The sequence below is a fragment of the Suricata suricatta genome, chromosome 2 (assembly GCF_006229205.1).
Source record: "Suricata suricatta isolate VVHF042 chromosome 2, meerkat_22Aug2017_6uvM2_HiC, whole genome shotgun sequence".
Lineage (NCBI taxonomy): Eukaryota > Metazoa > Chordata > Mammalia > Carnivora > Herpestidae > Suricata > Suricata suricatta.
Window position 1 is genome coordinate 150462290 of NC_043701.1, and position 10236 is coordinate 150472525.

The 10236-nt window shown below is 37.7% G+C and overlaps 1 long non-coding RNA gene across 1 annotated transcript in view; it reads right to left on the minus strand.

Moving 5' to 3' along the window:
* The window catches only part of LOC115273195, a 14394-nt gene extending 6411 nt beyond the window's left edge, over positions 1-7983 (minus strand). The window contains exons 1-3 of the long non-coding RNA XR_003900736.1: positions 7862-7983; positions 4644-4770; positions 3963-4058 (exon numbers count right to left, since the gene is read on the minus strand). This is a non-coding gene — a long non-coding RNA (uncharacterized LOC115273195). The remainder of the gene's footprint in view (positions 1-3962; positions 4059-4643; positions 4771-7861) is intronic.
* Positions 7984-10236: the final 2253 nt, after the last annotated feature.

Here is a 10236-nt window from a genome sequence, read left to right on the forward strand (position 1 = left end):
TGAGCCACCCAGGCGCCCTGAGGTTTGCTTTTTTGTTGAAGATTTTGCCACACTGATTATGTTCTAGGATTTCTCTCCTATGGGAATTCTCTGAATATGCGTGTAGTTTCTCTTATTTTTAAAGTTTGAAATCTTAAATATTTGTTCATATTCATTATATTCACTGGATGCCTGTCCTGCCTGAACTCTCTGATTATCAGTGGTTTGTGATGTCACATCTGATGAATTACATTGGTTATGACTTGGCTCTACAATTGTACTTAAATGTGGTTAAGTTTTAGGTTCAAGATCAGTCTCCCAGCAGAAAATGCAAGTTCCTCTTAATTGGTGGCATTCTATCTATTGGTCAATCAATCTATTTATGGGAAAGAACCTTTTATAGCATCAAAAAAGGAGGTAAGACAGGCAATATAATACAAGTACCTTCAGTATTATCCAAAAGTGACCTTTAATACTGAATAAGAAATACATAGACCAAGTGGTGATCCTTGAATCAAGGCCAAATGAATAGTTTTATTCTGAATGCTCATTTAGTTATTTTAGACCATCAGTGCTGATTAATATTGAATGTACACAAATCACGAATTCCTATTTTTTCTCTTTACAATATTCTAACTTAGTGTTTTTTTCAAAGTCTTGCTCCTACAACAATCTTACTTTTTTTTTTTTTTAATGTTTTGCTTATGTTTGAGAGTGAGAGCACAAATATGGAGAGGCAGAGAGGGGGCAGAGAATCAAAGGAGACTCAGCTCTGACCACACTGAGCCTGATGTGGTGCTTGAACTCATGAGCTATGAGATCCTGACCTGGTGCTCAACAGACTGAGCCACCCAGGTGCTCCTTATTTCTTAACTCAAGCTAATATCTTAGTTCACACATCTGTGATTTCTATTAATTTTAGGAGTGCAGAAATAGGTTTTTTTCCTCCACTAACTCCTCTACAAACTAATTCGATAATTATTGAATATATAGTTCTGGTACACATAAACATAAGGAAGAGAAAAATAGAGGCATTTATCTAGCAAAATTATAAGTAAGTTGAGAGAAAGAAACTCATGAATCAACATACATACATTTTGGCAGAACTCCTATGTGCAAGTGAAAACAAGGAGGGAGAAAACAATAACAACTGATACTAATAAATAATAACACTATTTAATACTAATTCACACTTGTTTAATCCTCAGAACCCTTTCGGATAGGTTCTATGACTATCCCCATTTTACAAATGAGGAAACCAAGACATATAAAGGTTAAGTAGCTTGTTAAAGTCATACATCTAGAGTGGTAAGAAATAGTTTCTTGAAAAACAGGACTTGAGGCTTAAAGTTTCTAGGGAGGTGAAACACCATTCAATAAAAGATCTGGATATGTTTCAGGATATTTAAAAATATAGATTAAATGGAATTTAAGATGTTTTAGGCAAATAGAGAAAAATAAAATTTGGATAGGCAACATAAGGCTATCATGATAGTCCTTATTTTAAAAAAGACGTAGATTTCAGAACTATATAGTAAGTATTAGATTTATCTTCTAAGGTTAGTATCAAGATAAACGTCATAATTTTGGCAATCAAATTGGACAGATACAAATAAGAACTCACCTATGTGATAATATGGTTCTGGTTGAAGTACATGATAACTGAGCACCTGGGGGAACTGAAAGCATAATAATCACAAGATACTGAAATGGGATGCCCGGGTGGCTCAGTCGGTTCAGTGTCCAACTTCAGCTCAGGTCATGATCTTACATCCTGTGAGTTCACGCCCTGCTTCGGGCTCCGTGCTGACAGCTCAGAGCCTGGAGCCTGCTTTGGATTCTGTGTCTCCTTCTCTGTCCTTCCCCCACTTGTGCTTTCGCTCTCTCTCCAAAATAAATAAATGAACACTTTAAAAAATAATAACAAGATTCTGAGATAAAATGTATGAGAGGATAGGAGAGATGAAAATTTCAGGATGACTCAATCCATGCAAATAGGAGAACAACAGAGCCCAGTGAATAAAGGAGAATTTGGAAAGTGAATAGACATTATAAAATGCAAAGTTAATTGACTTCAGTTTCTGACATTCTGAGAAGGAGGCAAGTGGGACTTCTTACTGGAAGTGACCTTCTAACAGGCCGAATGCTGCTCTGGAAGACAGAAGTAAAATGTACTAGAGACGACAGGCAGCACAGAACAGTTTTAACAAGCACAGTCTCTGAAACCAGATAACCTGGGTATGAAATCTAGGGGCACTGCTTATTTACTGGAGAACCTTGGGCATGTTATTTAATCTCTAGTGACTTCAGCTCATTTATCCACAGAAATAATAATAGCATATGTACTGAGGGACTGTTGTGAGAAGCAGATGAATTAATACATGTGAATTTCTCAGAACAATGCCTTGCACATCACAGGCTGTAATGCAAGTGCTGACTATGATGATTGTAATTTTGCCACCAATTTTGGAGCCATGAACATAAAGACAGCTTATGCCTTAAAAACTGATTAATAGATTCAAAACATCTAAGAAGAGCAAAAGGTATAAAACAGAACCTTTAAAGAAATCTTAGATTGAGTGGAATGATTGCATAAATCAAGATGTATTGACTTGATTAATATTTCCTGTATGCCAGTGATGCGTTGAGCACTGGTCCTGGGCAGTAAACCAGACAGACAGCAGAAGAGTCAATATTCAGAGGAGGTGGGTGTGGCCAAATTAGTTCTACTTAACAAAAACAAGTTTAGGTGTATTTTACAGAGGATATTGAGCACTACCAAATAAAGCACAAAGGTACAGAAGGCAGTCATCAATTTGGGCCAAGAGGAGGGGCAAAAGAGAAAATGGATAGTGAGTCTGAACACAAAAAACATGAGGCATTTCACCATGAAAAGACAGAAGGAAGGAGCAGAGTAACATGATGGAGCACAGATGTTAATAAATCACAGACGTTTATTTATTCCTAAAGAAGATATCCAAAACTGGGGCACCTGGGTGGCTCAGTTGGTTAAGCGTCCAAATTCAGCTCAGGTCAGGATCTCTCAGTTTATGGGTGTGAGCCCTGCATTGGGCTCTGTGCTGACAGCTCAGAGCCTGGAGACTGCTTCGGATTCTGTGTCTCCTTCTGTCTCTGCCCCTCTCCTGCTCATGCTCTGTCTGTCTCTCTCAAAAATAAACATTAAAAAAATAAAAAAAGAAGATATTCAAAATTGATGAAAATCAAAAGGAGTATATATATAAATGGGAGGAAATTGGGCAACTGAAGAATAATAATAAATGAAGAAATAATGAATAAAGAAATAAATATTGAAGATGCAGTTACAAGAAATTATACTTGGGTATCAGAATACAAAGTGTCTCCATAAACATCAAGTAGAGAATGAGCACCTTCTAAGAGGAGGGTGGTATTACAAAATGTTAATTTAAATATCTTAGGAATGGTGATCAGATATCCTCAAATATCTGCAAAGGTATGAAATCTCTAAAAAGATATTTCCAAAAACATTTCAGAGATCTCACAGTGGTCTAAATAATGTCCCCACAGTTCATGTCCACCCAGAACCTCAGAATGTGACCTTATACGGAACTAGGGTCTCGGTAGATGTAATTAGTTAGGATGAGGTCATACTAGATAAGGGTGGGCCCTACATTAGAGGACACAAAGAGGGAAGGCCAGGTGATAACAGAAGCAGGGATTAGTCAGCTATAAGTCAAGGAATGCCAAGGATTGCCAGCAACCACCAGAAGTTAGGAAGAGGTAGAAAGGATTCTCCCCTAGAGGCTTTGGAGAAAGTATGGCCCTGCTGACATCCTGATTTTGCACTTCTAGCCTCCAGAAGTGAAAGAATACATTTCTGTTGTTTTAAGCCACCCAGTTTGTGGTATTCCATTACAATGGCCCTAGGAAAATAATACAGGTGCCAAACAACCAACTGGCCATTATAAGATCTAATTTCATCTCTTGGGTACACAATAACTCACCTGGAAGGCTCTGGCTTGAGAATGCCACCTCTATTATCCATGGTTCTTCTCCTCGTTCCACCTGGGAGATCACATCTGGTTTGGTTGTAAGACACCCTGTCATTGAGAAATGACACAAGACTCACATCTACACACCTTATGCTTCATGATGCCTAAGGACTGTCATGCACAATGGCACTGGTTATTTCAGCCTCAACAGAGCAGTACCTCTCACCAGAGGTGAAGACACTGACATCCTTTCTGAAACCCCAAAGCAATTAAGAATTTTTTTAACCAAACCCTTAACAATAAAAACAATTCAACTCGTGTCAACTATACTCAATTAAAATTACACACACACACACACACAGACTAAAACAATAAAAATAAAAGGGGTGCCTGGCTGGCTCAGTCAGTTGAGTGTCCAACTCTTGATTTGCTCAGGTCATGATCCCAGGGGTGTGGGATTGAGCACTGCATCAGGTTACATGCTAAGCATGGAGCTTGCTTAGGATTCTTTCCCTCTGTCTCGATCTATCTCTCCCTCTGCTCCTTTCCCTCATGCGTGCTCTCTCTCTCTTAAAAAAAAAAGTAAAAAAAAAAAAAAGTAAAAACAACTCAAGTCTTTAGAAGTATGACATATTTCATCAACTCAGAATGGAAATTCATGCTCTATGAAGTTCCATGGGAAACTCTACTTACCACTGAAACCAGTTTGCTGTAGGTCTCCAGCATCACATCCCCTATACAGGACCTTCTAAGCTGAGTCCAGCCACTGTCCCTCCACCCAGGTGAAACTGACTGACACATCCTTGGATCATACTAATCCCTGTGAAAACAGGACATTCTGTTTAATCTGAATGGACAACTGGAGAATGTGCAAAATGTTTGAGAAACAGATCTCACTGCATGTACTGATAGAGATTACAAAAAATTTTCTATTTGATGCATATGATGTACCCTATTTTCATTTTTATGGGAGAAACAGATATTATACTAGAACTATCTTGTCACCATGCTAATTGCTGTGGGCGGGGGAAGGCCTATTGAGCTTTCTACTCTACAGATGGAAACACTCTTGTTGCCGTGAAAAATCAAGATGTGTTAACATTGTTCCTGTTCTCGATAACATTCTGGTAGTAAAAGTAGACATACAAACAAACACCTTTACAATAAGGTATTAAAAGAGCTAGGTTAGAAATGTTCACAAGGCAGGGCGCCTGGGTGGCTCAGTCGGTTGAGCATCCAGCTTCAGCTCAGGTCATGATCTTGTGGTTCCTGGGTTCAGGCCTCTCGTCAGGCTCTGTGCTGACAGCTAGCTCAGAGCCTGGAGCCTGTCAGATTCTGTGTCTCCCTCTCTCTCTGACTCTCCTCTGCTCATGCTGTCTCTCTCCCTCAAAAATAAATTAAAGAACATTACAAAATTTAAAAAAAAGAAATGTTCACAAGGCATATAGGCATATAGACAGAAAGAGGAAAAAAATTAGTTCTATTCCATATTATTAGGTGGATGCTATGAGGCTGAAAATCTTTGCAAAAATATGCATTAGCCTCCACATGGTAAAATGCATGGACGTATTTTAAAAGTTAAGTATAAGGGAAAGCAAATAGCATAGTATGTTAGATGAACAGGTTGAGCAGATGCGGTAAGACAAGATACTAAACAGGTATTCAGGGGCCAGATATGGAATAGTTTTTGACTCGTTCCTATAAATCAATATTTTCCAAATACCCTTTGATCACCACTCCATCATTTGAATTGATGCTATCTGTACTTATGTATATAAGCACATATACTGACAATGCAAGCATTATTTCTTAATTACTTTCTTAATTTTAGATAAAAATAAAATGCAAATTATAACATATTTTTCAGAGACCCTGATAGGATAGTTTTGCACACTTCCTAGGATGTCTCCCTTCCACTCTGGAAGCCCTCATTCCAGAAAATGTAAAACCAGGGAAGATATGGGAATAAGCCCTGGATGATCCAGATAAATCTAGATTTTAGATTTACCATTCTAGCAAAGGTGGTTCTTGACTCTGGAAGCACATTTGAATCATCTTAGAAAATATATAAACCAGACTTGACAGTGTGATTTTTTAAAAGGGGAAACATCAGACTTAAAAAAGGATGCAAATGAAATATGCACAGAGAACACCCATAGGCCCAGACTCATTGTTAACACATGATGCGATTTATCATTTGCACATGTTCTCTCTTCTGTGTACATACAAACACAAAAGTAAGCAAATAAGCACACACAATTTTTTATGTACCATTTCAAGGTGAAGTTATACACACCATGGCTTTTTACTCCTAAATAATCCAGGGTGTGTATATAACCATGGTAGTTATGAAATTTAGTACATTTAACATCAGCATGGTACTTTTATCTAAGAAACCTTCCTCTTTTATGTTCTCCCTTCAGTACAGATCCAGTCTAGTGTCCATGCATTTTGTTGTCATGTCTCTTTTAGCCTCCTTTAAAAAAAAATTTTTTAACATTAATTCATTTTTGAGAGAGGTAGAGTGTGAGTGGTAGAGCGGATGAGAGTGAGGGAGACACAGAATCTGAAGCAGGCTCCAGGCTCTGAGCTGTCAGCACAGAGCCTGATGTGGGGCTCAAACCCATGAGCAGTGAGATCATGACCTGAGACAAAGTTGGATGCTTAACCGACTGAGCGACCCAGGTGCCCCCTCTTTTAGCCGCCTTTAATCTGGAACATTCCCATATCTTCTATCTTTGGACATTGGCATCTTTGAAAAATATGGTTCTCTACTCTTTCTGAAAAAAATTACAATGTTGACTCTTGGTTTGTCTGATGTTTCCCTGTGATTAGATTTAGGTTATGTGATCTAGACGGGGAAGTCCATAGGTGATGTCTCCTTCACAGGTATCCAGTCTGTGGCATATGCTGTCATCTGTCCCTCAAGAGAAATATGCTAAAAAAAAATAGAAATATGCTAATTCTCATCATCCAGGCAATGAGCTGTCTGATCTCTCCACTGTGTAATTACTGCCTATTTATATCCCTGAGAACAAATAAGCAGTCGGTGGGGAGATTTTAAGACCATGCAATTCCCTTGATCCTCGTTAGACTGTCCCCTACATTTAGCATCAGTTGAGGATTCTTGTCTGATGCGAACTCTACTGTGACAGATATAAAATGCCACTTTTCTAACTCCTGCACTTCCTCCACATTTACCAGTTAGCTCTTAGCATTCTACCATAAGCAAAAAGGCTCTCTTTAGTTAGCCCCATTTAATTTAAGTATAGACTCGTGAATTTCTATTTTCTTCCAATGGTTTATAATTCATTGCCGTACTTATTTTGGTCTTCACATTGTCCCAGATTTGGCCAGTAGAAGCCCCTTCAAGCTGACATGCCAGCATGATTTCTTTGAGTGCTTCTCTACTTTCTGGCATAAAATGATGTTCCATGCTCATCTTATGCATACTCTGCCCAGCCCTGGAATCACCCATTTCTCCAAGGAGCAAGCCCTCGTTCCTTTTAGTGAGGAGTGGTATTAGACACCAAGCTCTAGATCATACATGTATGCCATGATATTGGTTTTTATTTCTAACTTTCTAATTTGGATTTTCAAACTTGAAAAAAAGTTGAAAAAACGTAAAATGAGGGGTGCCTGGGTGGCTCAGTTGGTTAGGCGGCTGGCTTCAGCTTGGATCATGATCTCATGGTTTGTGGGTTCAAGCCCCACTTTGGGCTCTGTGCTGACAGCTAGCTCAGAGCCTGGCTCCTGCTTCAGATTCTGTGTCTCCCTCTCTCTCTGGCCCTCCCTTGCTCATACTGTCTCTCTGTCTCTCAAAAATAAGTTAAAAACATAAAAAAAAGAAAAAACATAAAATGAATATTTGAATTATCATCACCTAAATCCTTTTTGCAATATTTGCTTACCTCTTCTTCTATATAATTGTATCTTTTGCTGAATCACTTGAAACTTGCAGCTATCATGACAGTCCATTCTTCCATATTTCAGTATATATTTCCTAAGAATAAGGTCATGTTCTCATACACCACCTTCATACCTAAAGAAACCAAAGTTAACTCAATTAAATTGTCTAAAACACAATCCTTATTTAAATTTCTCAAGTGCTTCAAAATAGTTCCTCAATCCAGAATTCAATCAATTCTCACATATTCCATTTGGTTCCTATGCTTCTCTAACCTAGAACAAGCCTCTCTACCATTTTTGTTTACTTTGATATTTTTTAAAGAATCCAGGCCAGTTGTCTTGTAGAATATCCCATACTCTGGTTTGTTGATGGTTTCCTTATGATTAAATGCAGAAGAACTTCTTGGCATTTGGACAAAAACACAAGGGATGCTATCACATTCCTCTTACTGCAACATATAGGGGAACTAAATATCCTATTGCACTTGGTGAATTCTCTTGGTGAAACTTAGTATGATTGTTTGGTTAAAGTGTTGGCCACCAGTTCTCTCCTTTGCAAAGGCATATTTTCCCCAGCAATTGATAAGTAATCCATGGGGAGCGGGCAATATTTTGAGACCATATAATTATCCTGTTCACCTTTAACCTTTTAATCAGTGGTTTTAGTATCAAGGGATGATTCCTGCCAAATTAATTATTACCCTAGGGCTTACAATATGATTATTTTCTTACTTATTCCTTCCATATTTGCTACCTGGCTTTTTTTTTTTAAGTAAAGAAGAGCTTTCCCTTTCCTCCTTTTTTTTCCTCTTCTGTATCACCAGAAACTCATGGACATTTTTTTGGTCATTGTGTAATAATAACTCATCACTCTTTTTGGTGCTAAGCTGCTCTAATTTGGTCCATGATGGGTTTCTGTGTCCTTTTATCAATCCTTTCAATACATTTTGTTTCTGGCATAAAATTATATTCCAGAATTAATTTATACTTTACATGTTACAGATTTAGATTTCTTTCAGTAGAAGAGAGTATTTACAAACCAAGATTTGGCTATCAGGTGTGCAACAGATGGCTTAGTGTTTCTAGGCCCTTTCAGAAGCCAGAGTAAAAACATATTCATTTTTTAAAATGTCATTATTTTTATTTTGAGAGAGAGAGACAGAGAGTGAGTGAGGGAGGAGCAAAGAGAGAGAAGGAGACACAGAATCTGAAGCAGGCTCCAGGCTCTCAGCTGTCAGCACAGAGCCCAACACAGGGCTCGAACCCATGGACCATGAGATCATGACCTGAGCCAAAGTCAGATGCCTAACCAACTGAGCCACCCAGGTGTCTCCAAAATATTCACTTTTTAAAATATCATGAGTGGATACTGATTCCTTCAATTCATATCCAATAACACTTTTCTCATTCTATATCTGTAATTCCCTTCTAACAGAACCCTGGTTCCTAAGCACTTCAATATCTTTACCCATTCAATTAATACAAAATAGTTTTAGAATTATAATACCAATCCAGTACCAATAACAGACCTAAGTTAAATATTTCTTTGTAGTTCTTAGCTTTTTATTTTTAAATAAGTTTAGACTCCACACAAAGTTATTGAGTTCTTGCTCTACCCTTCACCAATTTTTCCCAGTGTTATGATCTTAATTAACATATTATGTTTACCAAAATTAAGAAATTAATATTGGTGTGTTATTAATGCTGCCCCCACTGCTTGTGCTCTCTCACTCTCAAAATAAATAAACTTAAAAAAAGAATTTAAAAGGGTTGATGTCTCTCCCCAACCCTGTGTCACTATAAATGGCTATTGTATGATCCATTAACACTACAGAAATCAGAAAACACTGCAAACCAAGGGGTGGTATTCTCCTAAGAGAACTAGTTGTTAAACAATTACCAGTACACCACTGACAGTATCCCGAACACATAAAAATATTGCCTCCCTAAAAGCAATGCTCAATCAACAGTTAAACAACTAAGGCATACAAATTAATTTCCAGCATAAGTACAAAATGATACACCCACTGTTCAGGGGAATTTTGTAGTATCTATGAAAATTAGGAGATAGCCTAGTTTCAACCTATGACCCAGTTATTCTAATTCTAGAAAAAAATCTTCCTTAAGATTCACACATATGAAATTTCATTTATATAAGGTTATTTGTTAGTATAACACTGTTATAATATATAATATATATAGTATAATAACATTGTTAGTATAAGCAAAAAACTATAAATATGTATTCTTCAACAGAGAACTGGTTAAATAATCAAGGAGAGGAGCACCTGGGTGGCTCAGTCAGTTGAGCATCGAACTCTTGATTTTGGCTCAGGTCTCAGTCTCACGGTTCATGGGTTCAAGCTCTATGTTAGGC